The sequence below is a fragment of the Anolis carolinensis genome, chromosome 1, assembly GCF_035594765.1.
Source record: "Anolis carolinensis isolate JA03-04 chromosome 1, rAnoCar3.1.pri, whole genome shotgun sequence".
Taxonomy (NCBI): Eukaryota; Metazoa; Chordata; class Lepidosauria; order Squamata; family Dactyloidae; genus Anolis; species Anolis carolinensis.
Window position 1 is genome coordinate 266,532,641 of NC_085841.1, and position 17,832 is coordinate 266,550,472.

General features: G+C 40.2%; 1 protein-coding gene across 1 annotated transcript in view; it reads left to right on the forward strand.

Moving 5' to 3' along the window:
* The window catches only part of lsp1 (lymphocyte specific protein 1), a 114,174-nt gene that overhangs the window by 29,095 nt on the left and 67,247 nt on the right, over window positions 1-17,832 (forward strand). The window lies entirely within an intron of this gene.

Sequence of the window (17,832 nt, forward strand, 5' to 3'; positions counted from 1 at the left end):
ACAGATTAGAGGGCTGGGTCAAAACTAATAAAATGAATTTCAACAAGGAGAAGTAGGCTACTTCACTTAGGCATAAAAATGAAATGCAAGGATACATGATGAGTGACGACTGGCTGGATCAAGGGAAGTAATGGTGCCCTTCTATTCTGCTTTTGTCAGGCCTCACCTGGAATACTTTGTCCAATTTTGGGCGCCACAATTCAAAAGGGACATTGACAAGCTGGAAGGTGTCTAGAGGACTAAAAGGGGAAAGGAAAACAGCAAAAAATAATGAAATGTACTGTGCAGAGTGTGTTAGTGTTTAAGGCACTTGTTTCTGACACACTCATCACAATAAATTTCATTAATTTTTGCTGTTTTCCTTTCCCCTTTGGTGTGAACTAGATTTGAACTAGAGTAAAGAGTTTACTTTACTAAGCTTATTCTATGTTAAGTATGCTGTATTTCAGTCTGGTTTGTTGTCTGCTTGCGGTACACAGTAACTGTTTAAATATGGACTCTAATCTCAGGATTATTGGGTATCAGGAAACCTGGGCGGAGTAAGGAATTAGAAAACAGCCTTTCATTTGTACAATCCACTATGACTATGCAAATGTGTACATGAAGAAATGCCCTGGGTTAGTAACAGTTTGGAACATGTGTCACAGTGTCAACGTTAGAATTGCAACATTATTTGCAAACAAATGCTATGAAGAAATAAGAACGGAGCATGTGCGCAGTTAAAGCTTCGGTTTCATGGGGATTATCTTTAAAGTGCTCAGCCTTTTAACCTAAAGCCCCTGTTAAATGAAAGGGATTGTATTAAATAGGATACTAGCTCTGGGCAATTGACACATAATTAGCAAATCCCTGTTTTGTTGTCCAGAGCAGGAGAAACATTAGTACATACCCATTAGAGTCTAATGGTTAGACTAAAGCCTCAAATAGCATGTCCAGGCTTTAGGGAGTGAGAAAGAGAGAAACTCAAGTCGAGCCTCTGTCACACATTTATGTAAATGAAAATTTCAAAGCAGAATGGTAGGGTGCAGAAGGTTTCTCTGGAGAGAAAAAAGAAAACCTGACAACCATGCCAGAATCCCTGCAGTTCCAGCGATCCAATTGTTTTGAACATCCCATTTTAACTTGCAACCAGCAGCCTCTTGATGCCACTATCTTTATGCTTATTTACTTGCCAAGGAGTTCACTTCTTGCAAAACATTTGCAAGTTTCTTCAGCAGATTTTAGCTGTTGATATTACAATCTTCTTTCTCCTAAAACATCAAAGTGGAAGCATCCAGTGAAAGTACCAAATGAAAAGTTGGAGTAGGAAGTATTGGGCTCATATTCAGTCCCTTTTATAGAAAGGAAACATAGCTGCTTTTTGCTTCCAGGCCAGCATGGTATCTGCTTTGTGTTTTGAGAAGTCACCCTCCATGCTCCAACTGCCATTGCTCTGGCTTCTGGGAGAGGAGAGCAGCCAGGTTTTGCTGTTCTAATCTCCTTCCCATTGCCATTCTCTTTCTTTTGTATGTTCTGTCTTAGTTAAATTGCAATTCTGAAGACAAAGAATGGTTGATATAATGATTTCTAAGAGGCCCTGTGAGACCTTTTAGCCAAAGGGTGGGATATAATTGCTATAAAAATAATTTTAGCCTAAATATAATGGACCCAATCCATTTAGTGGACACCTCTCAACATATTTATGCTGTTTTGTGCCTTCAAGTCAATTCTGACTTAGGATGATTCCATCATAGATTTTTCATGGCAGGACTAGCTAAAGTCACCCAGTGGGTTTTCATGGCTGAGAAGAAGTTGGATCCCTAATCTCTTGGAGTCTTACTTCAACTTGAAACAACTGCATCTCTCTGGTTGGATCTACACTGCCAAGTAATACAGTTTGAACTCCATTATAGGGTCAATGTAAACCCATGTAATGAGGTTTGAACTGCATTTAACAGCATTATATGGGTCTACACTGACCATATAATGCAGTTTACACTGCATTATTTGGTAGTGCAGATCCAGCAATTGTCTCTTAGTTCTATTAGTTTGGATTAAAACTAACTGACATTAGCTTTCATTGAAACCAAGACAAATTCCTAGAAGCACAGTCCATTTTCCCATGTTATTATTCAGAATACAAACCAAATAGATGGAGATAGCAAGAAAGCAAGCCAAAGCATATAGAATCATCCATAGCACTGGTATTAGTGTTCAGTACATTTACAGACAAGATTGGCTAGAGGGTACAGGTATTTTGGCAGAACTGCAAACAGAAAACTGATTAGCAAATTAAATAGAGCATAAAATGCCCTTGAACTGAATAAACAAGTATGGAAAGCCCAGAGGAGTTAAATATTAGCAAGACAAACATGATAGTTTAAAAGTACAAGTGAAAAAGGACTATCTTATATGTTGAAGAAATACCTGAACAGAAATTTGACACTTCCTGGAGGACTAAAAGAAACACTGATTTAGTAGTTGCATTTCCAGGGCCAACTTATTTATTAGGCACATTAAGCACTGTGCCTGGAGCCCATGAAAATTTTAGGGCCCACAAAAACATACATTTACAGGAATTGCAAAGAAAAACAAAAATTCAAAATAAAGATATTTTTGACTTTTGGTTTTATCAGATATGCACAATTTTAGGTCCTTATAAGTCAACAGGACAGTTTTGAGATGATTTCTTGCCTGTCCCAAGAGATAGGCAAAGAGATCATCCCAAAACTGTCCTATTGACTTATATGGACCTCAAATTGTGTAATGAGAGTACCTAGAACCTACAAAAACCTTAATGCATCCCTGGGCTTTGCCATAGACTTCTCCTTCACATCTTCGCATTTACAAGTGGTCTTTCACCTTCATTGAGGTTATGGATGCAGAACTCTTGTGAAAGTAGAAAAATCTCTCTAGAATTGCATTGGAGGAACTACAGATACCTAGAGAAATGTTCTCTCTTGGAATCTCTACATTCAAGACTGTAGCATTGTCCTGGAGGACATAATTATCAAATCTGTGAATAATCTGCAGAAATTAAACCCATACAAATTTAAATCTGTAAAAGTTAGACCTGTGTATATGGCAGGCTGACTGTACTTGGACTTCTGAATGGATTGTGCTATTGGCTCCTGGCTGGTACTCAGTCTGAAGTACTATGCTGAAGGCATAGTAATTCTTATGAAGAAATCTATGTGGTGATAAAGTTCACATGGAAAATGTATCAACATGTAATCAGAGAAGGACAGAAAGAATAGCACATAAGGTTTTGCAACATTCCAACCTATATAGAACATACAGATGAATGTCTTCCAAAAAGGAGTTACACATTCTTGAATTAGCAGAGCTTACTTTTTATAGACATCTGACTCCTTTCATTCTATATAGTAGCTTAAGAGGACCTCTTTCAAACTAATTTACCCAAATATTTCCAATGGTTCCTGCTATCCCGGAAATACAGGTATGAGGCCAGTTCACCTACCTCAGAGATGGGAGATTTGTAACTCTCCCTAACAACTTGCAGTGCTGGTTGGGGCTGATGGGAGCTGTAGTCCAACATCTGGAAGACTCAAAATTGCCCACCTCTAATCTGCAGAAAGCCACCAGGTTTGTGTTTGAAGAGTGGGGTCTAAATCTGATCACTTTGTTGGAGATATCCAGCTGTACTGCTATGTGAGGACTATGGATGTATAGACCCATGTCTGGATGAATGATACACTGGATGTGATCTCCTCTAGAAAGTTGTGGATTGTACAGATGGAGGATAAAGAGCATGGAAAAGCAGTGATGGAGGAAGCTTGTGAGTGGTTTTGGCAACGGAATCAGAAGTGAAAATAAAAGAGGACTACGAGAGAATCAAGGCAAGACAATGGAAAAGGAGAAGATAACTAGAGATGGCCAAAGACCTTTGATTCTAAAGCAGAAAAGAGGTGACCTATCCTAACAGGTGAAAGGTCATGGCCATGTGATAACTTCTTCAGAATTTTCTAGAACATAAATAACTCTTTGCCATATAAATGCTCAGAATGCCAGCTCTGTCATTAAAGAAAATTAGGAGGCATTGAGCAGCAAATCTCCTGCAAATGATCATTACCTTGTTGCAGTGCTGGAACACGAGTGCCTCAATGATGCCATGAGCGAAACCGTGAAGGGACACCCAAGATGGGAAGGTCATGGCAGAGAAGTCAGATTACGATCCCTGGGGAAGGTAATGGCAATCCACCCAGTATTCTTACCATGAAAACTAAATGGATCAGTACAACCAGAGATATGTCAGTATCTCCAAGGGCAAGATGGATGGATGGTATCCTTGAAGTGACTGGTTTGAGCTTGAAGGAGCTGGGGGTGGCCATAACTGACAGAGAGCTCTGGTGTGGGCTGGTCCATGAGGTCACTCAGAAGACTCAGAAGCGACTGAATGAATAAACAACAACAAGCAGCAAATGTTAGGGGGCAGCAGCTCTTCTAACTCTCCTTTTCAATTCCCTGTATATTCTCATCATTAGGATAATTCAGCTATGTATGTAAGTAGAGAGCAACAGGCTAGTGATAAGGTTGTGGTTATGAAACTAATCTGCATCCTTATAATATAGTATGTTGTTTCAGGATATTTATTCATGAATGGTAAAGAAGACTGAAGTCCTTGATTTAGTTACAGAAGCCCCTAAAGTTATGTATATGCAAATATGCTGCCAGCTATTCATTCCTTTCCTTTGGAGTAGCAGAAAATAAGCTTGTCTCATCTTTCACATGGCAGTCTTTTAGATATTGAAAGAAGATGTGATGTGAAGACATTAATTAATTTGATATATCTATTAAGAAATTGTCGAGGATCACCATCAGGGCATGTGGTCTTGTTTATTGCAGTTGCCCTTGCTAAAGATGTATTTTCTCATTGGGTGGTACCTTTTCAGTTCTTGGCATTGTTTTATGTGGGCTTTCCTCAGGGATGGGGTTTATTTCCTTTCCCCCCCCCCCTTTATGATAGATGTAAAAGGCCACCAGGTTGCTTTGTTAGAAGGCTCTCTGTCCCTTTGAATTGGGACTTACATCGAGAGAGGCAATCTTTCAAAAAAAAAAAAAAAAGGCCTAGCAGCTAGCATTGATTTTTCTTCTTTTTTGGCTGGCTTAAATCCTCTGTCCTTCTTGCCAAACATGTTTTAGCTTTCTGATGATTTTGCAACCAGTCCCACATAGCAAAAGGATTATGTAATTGATGAAGTCTGGTGTGCCTTTCAGGGGATTCTCTCCCTCCCACCACTAAGATTGAATCACTTCCTGCCTTGAAGTTTCCCTTGCCATTAAACTTTGCATCTTCTGCCATGAATTGAAGTTGGACTCCCAGTTTAATGCTATTCGCATAGCTGTTTCTACATTGTAAAATAGATATTGGTAAACATTTCTATTTCAGAGTCCATGTGTATATGCCTGCCTCACAGTAAAGCATTTCAAAAAACCACTGGAGTGGTTTCGTACCACTATTAAAAATGCTTCAGGAGGGTATTTGCACCCTGAGAGCATCTCCCATACATATTCAGTATAGGTATTTTCTCCAATAAATCAATTCCTGCAAATCTGTCCCAGCTACTTGCCCAAATTAAAGGCAATGATTCCCTCACAATACAAAGTGGAGGGTAGTAATTGTTTTGATCCCCAGTTGAGAGCTTTCATGGCAAAATTTACTCAGATGTTTCCCATTGCCTTTCTCTTAGAGAGCGTGACTTCATCAAGATTACCCAGTAGGTTTCCATGGCAAAGTGGAGATATGAACACTTGTTTTATGCAGTCCTTGTCTGACACAAACTATTACACCATGCTGGCTCTTCCAGAGGTAGCCCAAGACACTTTTGTAGCTGAGACACTGGACACAATGGCATTTCAGCTCCACACATTGCATGTATAAAAGCTAACTGGACTAGTAATTTTAATGTATGATAATGTAAACATTATTGTAATTATTAATTAATTAATTAATTAATTGCTTACTTTTCTGACCACTGGAGCTGCCAAATGTGTGAAAATGTCATTTAAAAAGAGACTAATATTGGAAAGCTAAAATTGAAAACATGCTAAAAACCAAAGACCAGACAGAATAATAAAGGTTTGATTACTAACAGTATTTTCCAAACTTTGATCTTCCAGATGTTCAGCTCCCAGAGTTCCTGACTATTGGGAATTGAAGTCCAAAACAGCTAGAGGAACAATGTTTGGAAATCACTGGCATACAGAGAGTTCCAGAAAGATGGTCTGAGCCTTTTCTCACTGGGAAAAAAGTTCAACAGTGGAGGTCCAATGTCATGTGGTCACCAAATTAATCTTTTGATGCGAGGATGTGGCATACAAGCAGAGCCGGCCCTAGGCAATTTCCAAGTGTAAGCAAGCAGCATTTTGGTTCCCCCCCTCCTGAAACCAATCACTGAAAAATAAAAGGTAGAATGTAGAGGTGAATAGAATATATATGTGTGTGTGTGTTATAGTCCCTGCATATGTGTTTGTGTATGTGTGTGTGTGTGTATGTATACATACACATACACACAATGTGGAGAATATGTGGAAAGGTAGATAGATAAGTAGGGAGCCACAGTGGAGGAACCTTCCCAGGAGCAAGGCCTAATAATAATAATAATAATAATAATCCGAAAATACATCACACAGTCCTAGACACTTGGGAAGTGTTCGACTTGTGATTTTGTGAAACGAAATCCAGCATATCTATCTTGTTTGCTGTGTCATACAACGTCGTTGTGTCAATAATAATAATAATAATATAAAAATCATCCCTTGCAATATCCAAGATGGCTCACTGCTACAGAATCTTGGGAGCTGTAGTTTGTTATGGTACCATTATTGGCAGAGAAAGCTAAGCTGTAGGAGTTGAAATCCAATCATTTATCCTCCCTATAGAATCAATTTTATATGCACTTTTAGCTATTATTTATTTGTGACTTTATTGTGTTGTGTTTTTATTATTGTATATGGCATTGAATATTTGCCTTTGCATTTGGAAGCTGCCCTGAGTCCTTCTGGGGAGAGAGGGCAGGTTAGAAATAAAATAGAATAACAATTATTATTATTATTATTATTATTATTATTATTATTATTATTATTATTATTAAATATCTGGAGGACTAAAGTTTGCCCATGCCTGCTCTATACTGCACTTTCCAGAACTTTCCCATCACAATCTGCTATTGAGCTGGATACATGATTAAGACTATTTCCAGCTTACTGAAGTTGGCTGTATATGTTTTGGCTGAGGGGGCAGAAATTGCCTTAAAGCCATCTTGTGCAGTTTCAAAAACCCAACACTTGAGAACATTTTGCACTATAGCCAGATATTTCCAAGGTCGTACCCAAAGGGATTGCCAAATATACCCTTTTTTGAGATGGATCTAAATCAAGCATGGGCAAACTTTGGCCCTCCAGATGTTTTGGACTTCAACTCCCACAATTCCTAACAGCCAGTATTTGAGAACACAGAAATGCTGGACCACTGTAAAAGCCACCATGTCAGACTACACAGAGAAGCCATTGAAATCCACAAGAAGCACATGGACAATTTCAACAGAAAAGAGGAAACCATGAAAATAAACAAAATCTGGCTACCAGTATTAAAGAAAAGTTAAATCAGGACAGTAAATAAATAACAACACCCAGAAAATGGGAATTCCAGACAGAAAACAATCAGGGCCAGTTAACACCTCCCAACAAAGGATTCCCCCAGGCAGGAAGCAGCCAGGCTTTGAAGCTGCAAGGCTATTCAATGCTAATCAAGGTGGCCAATTGCAACATTCACACTTGCCTCCCACAGACAAGAGTTCTTTCTCCCACCCTGGACTTTCCACAGATATATAAACCCCACTTGCCTAGTTTCCAACAGACCCCATAACCTCTGAGGATGTCTGCCACAGATGTGGGTAAAATGTCAGGAGAGAATGCTTCAGGAACATGGCTATAGAGCCCGGAAAACTCATAGCAACCCAGCCAGTAGGCTGTTGCTGAACAACCTATGCACTTTTAGCATCAAAGGAAAAAATGCCCAGGATTTTCTCACTTAATATACAAACTGTTGGCATGTCTGGGGAAAAAGAATAGAATGCTTCTATACCAGGCAAGGGCAAACTTTGCCCGTGTCTGGTGTTAGGAATTGTGGGAGTTGAAATCCAAAACAATCTGACAGAAAACTGGGAGTTGTAGTTTGGCATGCTACTGGCTCTCTTCTGCAGGGAAGGCTAGGGACTTTTAAAAACTACAACTCACATGATTACATGGCACTGAATCTGTTGCAAGTGAGCTGGTGCCATAATCCTCCTGGAGATATCTCTTAAAGGGATATCTTCTGGCTCTTAAGGATTCCCATTAGAAAGGCTTGCCTGCCTCAGGTGTTCCCCTTTAAGGCTAACTGGCTCTTGGGTAAGTCTGGAAAGAGCAAAACCAAACCGGGGAAGAGACTTTTTTCCTAAGAGGGAGAAAGAGAAAGAGGCTGGTGCTGGTTCCCTTCTTTCTTCCCTCCCTCCCTGCGTTCTCTCTCTCTCTCTCTCTCTGCGACCTCTCTCTCTCTCTCTCTCTCTCTCCCCGACCTCTCTCTCTCTCTCTCTCTCCCCCCCCTCTCTCTCTCTGCAACCTCTCTCTCTCTCTCTCTGCGACCTCTCTCTCTCTCTCTCCCTCCCTCTGCGACCTCTCTCTCTCTCTCTCTGCGACCTCTCTCTCTCTCTCCCCCCCCTCTCTCTCTCTGCAACCTCTCTCTCTCTCTCTGCGACCTCTCTCTCTCTCTCCCTCCCTCTGCGACCTCTCTCTCTCTCTCTCTCTGCGACCTCTCTCTCTCTCTCTATCTCTCTCTCCCTCCGACCTCTCAGAGAGAGAGAGAGAAGCAGGGAGGAAGAGAGAGCCATGCCCGCTGCTGCGGAAGGTGGAAGGCTTCAACTGAGCCGGTGATCCCCGTGGGGGGGGAGGGGGGAGACACCTCAACGGCGCCCCAGGGGACCCTGCGCTCCAAGCGGGGGCCTCACTGGCCTCCATGTTGGACCGGGCCTGCATACAAGACATGCCTTTGTTGAAAATCTCAGATTCTGGGCAGGTTAACATAGGAGGAGCCAGTCTTTCAAATAATCTGAGCCCAAGGAGTCACATCTTGTACATTTATGATAGAACAATGTGTTCCACCAAAGCTGAGGATAGCAGGACTTCTCAAATGGAGGGGAATGGCTAGAAGTCTGAATAAGGCAGTTGCTGCCATTGGCCAAGGAGAAGATGAGGGCACTGCTCCAACGAATAAAATTCTGCCCCCATGTTGAATGTTCTTCTTGTCCCTCAATTTTGAGCATTTAAGTATTTAGAAGCCAGTAGAGCTTTGAAAGCTTGATTCAGGTATTCTGTGCATCTCATACCCCACCCCAAATTCTTGTAGAAAATCACTTTAGCACTTTGTCTAGGCACTTTTTATGAGGGTCCCTATTAGGCTTGATCGATCCATGAAAAATTTGATTCTAAACTCGTTTCAATACTAGAGGGGGCAGTTTTTTCGTTTTTGTTGCTAATAACGAATTTGGCCCCCAAAATTTTTCGAAATTAACGAAAATTCGTTATTTTCTAAATCAATTCGTTAATGGCGGACGCGCATGCGCGGTGGCCCAAAAACAGCCCGAAGGGGGGGGGACTTAGGGGGCTCTCCCGCCCTCATTTTTTGAGTGATCTTCTTCAAACTTGGTACAGTGGTAGAACACATTTAACAGTGATAGCTCACCAAAATGTGGAACGTTTCCCTTATCCTCTGATTTTTGGCAAATTTTCATAGCTTTTATAATAAACCTTTTTTTAATAATTGCAGTAATCTGTTCCTGGTTTGAAAGTCTTATTTCCTGTTAAATTGGGTTGTCTTTACTGTGAAAGTCATTGTTCTACTTCAGAAACTTTGCTTTTGTGGCTGAAACTTTGTTAAATTGGTGTGTGTGTGATATATATTGTGTATATATATATATATATAGTCCCTGCTTGTGTGTGTGTGTGTGTGTGTGTGTGTGTGTATAGGTAAAGGTAAAGGTTTCCCTTGACGTTAAGTTCAGTCATGTCTGACTCTGGGGGTTGGTGCTCATCTCCATTTCTAAGCCCAAGAGCCAGTGTTGTCCATAGACACCTCCAAGGTCATGTGGCCGGCATGACTACATGGAGTGCCATTACCTTCCCAGAAACACCCAGAAAATGGGAATTCCAGACAGGAAACAATCAGGGCCAGCTAATACCTCCCAACAAAGGATTCCCCCAGGTAGGAAGCAGCCAGGCTTTGAAGCTGCAAGGCTATTCAATGCTAATCAAGGTGACCAATTGCAACATTCACACTTGCCTCCCACAGACAAGAGTTCTTTCTCCCACCCTGGACCTTCCACAGATATATAAACCCCACTTGCCTAGCTTCGCACAGACGTCAAAACCTCTATGTCTGCCACAGATGTGGGTGAAACGTCAGGAGAGAATGCTTCTGGCACATGGCCATAGAGCCCGGAATACATACCACAACAGTGTGATCCCGGCCATGAAAGCTTTCGACAACACAACCACAGTATCCATTCAAGTTCATGTAGCGTAGTATGGACTGGAGACCTGTATTGGGGGGAGGGAGGGTGCGAATCTGGGCCCCTGGGAGCAGCCGAGGACGGGCCTGGCCCACACCCCCTCGCATCCCGGGCCTCTTCCTTCCTCTTCCTTTTGTTATTTAAACTATATATTGTGAAATTATGGTGTGTTTTTTTTCATGCGTGTTCTGTGTTCAAGATAGGGAGACCAAAGAGGAAAAGCAAGGGAGGGACGGAGGCCCCAACACTTCCGGCTCCCATGCGAACTCCCCCCTTGTGTGCCTTGGAGGGTGGAGCATGCGCACTGGCTCTCCCTTTCTCTATGGCTCTTTTCAGGTCGCTTGGGAACCCGAAGTGCCTCCTCCCTTTGCCTTTGTGTCCAAGAAGGAGAGAAGGACGTTGCAAGGTTTGCATTGAGGGTGTTTCTCTGGTGGGTTTGGCTTGGAAGGGGGCTCATTAAGGCCCAATTAATTAATGCACTGAGCTGAGGCGAGGCGGCGGCGGCGGTGGCCATTTCCCCCCTCCGTCTTCCTCCTCCTCCTCGGCCTCCTTCCCCCTCGCCCCCTCCCATTGGCTGAGCCTCCCATTGGCTGAGGGGCAAAAGGAAAGGAGTTTGGGTGCTTTGCAAAAGCTTTTTTTTCTTTTCGAAAAAAACGAAGAAATAAGAAAAAACGGCCTCTCGCGATTCGAAACCGCGATATCCAGACGTGTGGACAACCAAGGTTCGATATTGCTTCAAAACAATCGAAAAAAACGAATCAATAACGGTAAACGGGGAAAACGAATTATTTGAGCAAGCCTAGTCCCTATAACTATACATAATGGCACTTTGTCTTGACCGTTCCCTCCCCATTCTAACCATTAGCGGTGGTGTTGTAATATGTCATTTTACCATATTCTTTTTACTATGACTGAGTTTATATTGTTTTATTGTGCTTTAATCTGTTTATGTTTACTTGTCATTGAGATTGTTTATATATGCTTTTAACCTTGTCTATGTTTTGTCTTTGGGCTTGGCCCCATGTTAGCCATCCTGAGTCTCTTCGGGGAGATGGTGGCGGGATACAAAAATAAATAAATAAATAAATAAATAAATAAATAAATAAATAAATAATAATAATTGACCTATAAAGGTATCTCTCTTTTGTGGATTTTAGGTTTTAAAATGACTTTTTGGATATATTAAAATACAGCAAAACCTGACACAAATACAACATGTATTATCTTAAAAAAAATCTACATGTACAAGGAAGACTTTCTATGCATGTATGCTTTGTATCATGTATCTGCAAATGTGGGGAAAGCAATTCCCAGCTTTAACACAGATGCTGACACCATTTAGTGCTTCAGTAGAGAAAATCAAATTGTACTAATTTTGGCTGTTGAAAGTAACTTATTTAAAGTGGACTGTTTCTCTGCAGACTTGAAGATAAATAATTGTGTGTTCTAGTTTACTAACGATGCACATTTATTCCCTAATCTCTGTTACAATTTTGCATGTGGAATGATTTTATTTTAAAATGATTTACTTTTTAAAGAAGTTTTACACTATGCTTTCTAATTAAAATGCATTCATTGGGTGATTTTTTTAAAAATCATTTCCTATGATAATAATTTGTTCACAGAAACCTGTGGCCATGACCAAATGCTCAAATTCCTCTGCTCCAGTTTTTATGTCTGCTCCCCTTTGAGTTGTCTCACTGCACTTCTTCACTGCCCCCAGCATCTGCTATCTGAAGCGGTTGCCTCACTCTGCCTGTCTTTGTCCCTTCACAGCAGAAATCATTTTCAGAATCAATAGCAATGGAGTAATAGAGCTATTCCTTGAATATATCTTTGGGATAAGGAGGCCTTCATCTAAAAGTCTACCGCATTTGCAGACTTTTGTCTTGTGTTGCGTAAACAATTTTCCTTCTTCTCTAGAGTAAGATACAACAGCAAGCAAGACTATGTAGGAAGGTGCTTTGCATCAGCTGGGCTGAAATGGATAGTGAGAAATCAAATGGGAACAGAAACATTTGTGTGCATATAGAAGGGGAAAAAGAGAAGAAGCAAAAATAATGACTGCCTAGGGTGAAGTATTCCTTGCCAACTTTTGGACTAAAATGACTCCATTGATTGCTGCCTGTACTCACATAAAGGACTTTAATTCATCCTTCATTAATCTGAAATGACTGCATCCCTTTTCTCTTTCCTCATGCTTTCACCTATAACTCACCCCCTGCTTCTCATACTAGGCCACTAATCTTATTGACTTCTCCTTGATCCTTTGGGAAATCCATCTGCTGGCTAACAATCATCCAAATATCTTTTAGGCTTGCAGGCTGTCTGTGCAGTGGCAGCTGGTGGATTCCATGCCAGTGGGTTGGTGGATCTGCTCCAAGTTTTAGTGCAAAAGGAACTATCCAAGGTACTGAACGTATTTGACAAATAGGGTTCTGCAATTTGGATTCCGTCTTCCAAGTTCAGAACTAAACCCAGAGTAGAAAAATCTGGGGGGAAATCACATTTCTCCCTTTTTTGCAAGGTATTTTCCCTAGATAAAAATGGTTTATGGTTACAAAATATTTTATTTTAGAATAATAAGTAATATATTTAAAACAACGTAATTAAAACAATGTGTTTATGCATTTCTTACTTATGATTCATTTTAAAAATTTTTAAAAAAAAATCATATATGTGAGAACAAGTACAGTATAAGAACATTACAATTCCTAATCTTAGTTTCCGTTTCTCAGTGCAGGAATGAATTTCTTGTTTCCAGCTAAAAGTATGGAAAATTAATGGAGGCAAAATGGTTTTCTCTGTTTGATTAGCATTGATGATTTCTTCTATTTTATTGTTTGTTTGCTTTTTTTTTGTCTACCAAAACAAAAGAGATTCCTTGTAGTTCAAGAGTCTCTTAGGACCTTATAGCTCCATTTATACAATAAAAAATAAGTTCAATTTGGAATTATATCTCAATAAGCTTTATTTTTAATATATAAAACCTGATAATTTTAGCCAAGTTATAGCCAATTAATTTTATTTTCTTACAATAACAAACTAACTTTCAATCTGGAAAGACCACCAAAAGTGTAACAGAGAGGATTTTTTTTTGACAAAGGAGAAAATAGTGTACATATATCAAATGTACCATCTATAAATGTTGTAACATTACAAAAGGTTGACAACGGAAGTTATGTAGTATCTATATATCCTTTTAAAAAAAAGCTTCTCTACCTCAAGTGAACTTATTTTTGAAACAGATCAGACCTGCATTTGACACCAATATTGTATTTTTTTCTGTAAATTTCCAATGTACTTCCAACTGCCTCTGGAAAAAAAGCCGTTACATTCAAAGTGCAACAATTTCTGAAAATGTTACAAGACTGAATTCCCTGCCCCATTGATAAGAAAGCCACTAAGTCTTGATCTACATTTTAACAACACTTCAAATGCCACAACTCAACACTATAGAATTATGGACATTGTAGTTCCACAAAACGTTTAGCCTTCCCTGCCAAAGTGTGCTTCTGCCTTACCAAATACAACTTCCATGATTCTATAGCACTCAGCCATGGTAGTTAAATTGGTGTTAAAGTGCAGTAATTCTATGTGTAGATGCACCCTGGTTGTCATTGTATCTGAGAAAATTGGGGTGATGTGGTGTTAGAAGTAGGTGCAGTTCACTAACAAAGGCAGTTCTTTTGAGCAACAGCTCCATCCATTGTCAACATAGAGGCGCTACATTTGGTCTACATGTCTTGAAATCCTATAGCCATCGGTGTCATGCTAGCTAGAATATTCTAGGAGTCAGAGTCCAATGACTCCTCTCTCCAGACTCTTCTCTTGTAGCACATCTAGTCCCAATGATCCTTGTGAACCAGGAGTCTGGCTAGAATATAGGTGCAAAATCCCAACTTTTAAGGAGAATTATGAGACCTGTGTAGGCTGTCCAAACTCTTTGGTGAGAGCACTTAAGCTAAATGGTCTTTTCCAATCACACCCTCAACTCTCTTCCCTGTTATGGCCTTATGTTTCTGACTTTCCTCTTGCCCCTTCAAGTCAGCTTTCTACATTCCTTTCTGCCCCTCCTCTGTATACTATGACTTATGCTGCATACCAGACTATAATAAGATCACAGTGACTGCCGGGCTATATTGTCATTTATCTCTACTCACTGCTGGTATTGCCACAACTGTGGCTTCTACATTGCTAACTTCAGAGTAACTCCTTTGAAGACAGTGGGTTTATTTTAAGAGACTGGGAACTCTGGACACAAACACAGATACACCCATATGATTCTTACATCTTCTCCAATACCTTTCCTAGAATATAATTGACTAAGGATGTGGAGAATTCTATGTGGAAGGTTAGTGCTCGCCACATGCTCAGTAAATTCCCAAGATTCTCATGGGGGTAAGGAAGGATATGACAATTGTACCTCTTTTTATCCATATGTATCATAGGCATTTATAAAATGACTTACAGTTCAGACTAAAATTGCTCCACTGACACATAAGTCAACAAGCATCACTGCAAAGGATGTCATGCTTTTTCATTGGTGCCTGTGCAGTTAGTGGAACTGGGAAATTCTGTCCTTGCAATAGAGTCAGAAGAGAGCTTATTTTTAGTCAATGGGAACTTTCCACTTCTCATCTCCATTGCAGTTCCTATCAGCTACGCTGTATCATTATATTGGTTTGGCACAATCTGCAAATTTCTAGGAAGGATTTCGGTGAGGCTTCCTTGATGGAAAATGTGAGATGAAGAATATCTCCCCACTTCCATTATCTGCATTGCTCTTTAAATACTGTAGAGTTGAAAGGGAGTCAGATTGTTTTAAAACTGTAACTAAAAACCAACATTTGTGCTATTGCTGATAAAGTAAATTGTAACTCTTTTTTAAAAAGTAAGAACTAGAGCACTCCCCACAACTTGGAATGAAAATTGTAACAAATTATTTTTGAAAGTAACTTTCCAAACCCTTCTCTAGACCTAGGAAAGATTTCTGATGACCAGATGAAAGTTTCTCCTTTCCCCCCAGTTCATTCAACCTCTTCATTCATGGAATTTTACAGCAGTTTGAGGCAGAACAATAATCATTTGTCTTCCACTTGTTTCCCACCACTTCTTCTGGCCAGAATCCAACTGCTAATATAATTGGAATTGCTCCATCAGATCAATGGAGCTTACGTAAGTCTTGACTTTCCAAATTCTCATTGATTTAGCAGGTATCCTATACAATTGGATTTAGGCCTCTGTGATTGTTTCCTATTAATAATAATAATAATAATAATAATAATAATAATAATAATAATAATAACAACTTTATTTTTATACCCCGCCCCATCTCCCCGAAGGGACTCGGTGCGGCTTACATGGGGCCTTGCCCGATAAAACAATCAAATATCAAAACACAGCAATAAAACAGTTATCCAATAAAAACATCAATTACAGTAAAAACAATAGTTAAAATCAACATAAAACATACAATATTAACACTGGAGACTAATTCATAGAACCCAGGCAACGTGCAACATGTGCCGAAATGGGCCGAAATGGGGAAGGTAATTTCACAGTTAAAATGGACAAAGTGCATTAAAAGTGGTTACTGAGAAAAAGTAAGAGGAGCTGCCCAAGGTGGTATCAGAAGTCCTCAATCTAGAATCCCTGCTCCCATTTTCTTAATGTTGCAATCTCATTATTCCACTAAGAAAATCCCCCACCCATTTATATATGTGTATTTACTTTCCCTTAACAGTAAAAAGGGCCTCATCTTGTACATGGTGGCTTTGCCTGTAGCTTAACATTTGTGACAATTGCACACCCTTGTGTATAGCGTGCATGTGTAAATGCACCAAATGGACAGCAAGCCCTTTATGCTACATAGTTATAATACTATCCACTTTGATTGGCATGGCTTCATCTTGAGGAATTCTGGGAACTGAGAAGCTCCTCTGGTGTCTTACCAAACTACAATGCTCAGAAGTTCCATTAGATGCAACCATGGCAGTCAAAGTGGAATCATAGCACTATAAATGTATAGTATGAAACTGCCCATGAGCAAACCCATCTTGTATGTCCTCACATACAACAGTTGACACACTGGAGGCACATCAATGCTTTCTAGAGACACCTTCTTGGAAGGATTTGAGAACATCTGTCAAAAAGCCCTGATTTCAAGGGCATGCTGACTCCTCAGCTCAATCAGTCTTGGTTGACTGAGTTCCACTGATATTTCATGAAATGTCCTTGAGTTATACCTTACGTGCTTTTAAAGCTGCCTAAATTCCTCATTGGGAGCCAGGTTGTCATTTGTGACATTTGCTTGGCTATACACAAGAATTTGTTCTATACACACATTCTTACCCTCTGAATGTTCAGTAGCCATTACTGTCCAGGTTTTAAATCGCTGTTTGATGTTGTTTGATGTGGTTATAATGTTTTAATTTTACTGATCTATGTTTTAATTTGTTGTCGAAGGCTTTCATGGCTGGAATCACAGGGTTGTTGTGTGTTTTCCGGCCTGTATGGCCATGTTCCAGAAGTATTCTCTCCTAATGTTTCACCCACATCTATGGCAGGCATCTTCAGAGGTTGTGAGGTATATTTTTAAATATATGTTGTTTGGGCTTGTCCCCATGTGAACCTCCCCGTGTCCCTTCGGGGAGATGGAGGTGAGATACAAAAATAAAGTTGTTGTTGTTGTTGTTATTGTTATTGTTATTATTTTGTATGACACAGCAAACAAGATAGACATGCTGGATTTCATATCACAAACTCACAAGTCGAACACTTCCCAAGTGTCTAGGACTGTGTGATGTATTTTCAGATGATGCGCACAGATCCCAGAAGGGTGGCCTTTTGCAGTTGGCAGATCGTAATTTTGCCAATGTCTATTGTTTCCAAATGCCGGCTGAGATCTTTTGGCACGACACTCAATGTGCCGATCACAGTACAGGACCACCTGTACTGGTTTCTGCCAGAGTCTTTGAAGTTCAATCTTGAGGTCCTGATAGTGGCTGAGTATTATTATTTTATTATGACACAGCAAACAAGATAGATATGCTGGATTTCATATCACAAAATCACAAGTTGAACACTTCCCAAGTGTCTAGGACTGTGTGATATATTTTCAGATGATGCGAGCAGATCCCAGTAGGGTGGCCTTTTGCAGTTGGCAGATCGTGATTTTGTCAATGTCTATTGTTTCCAAATGCCGGCTGAGATCTTTTGGCACGGCACCCAATGTGCCGATCACCACCGGGACCACCTGCACTGGTTTCTGCCAGAGTCTTTG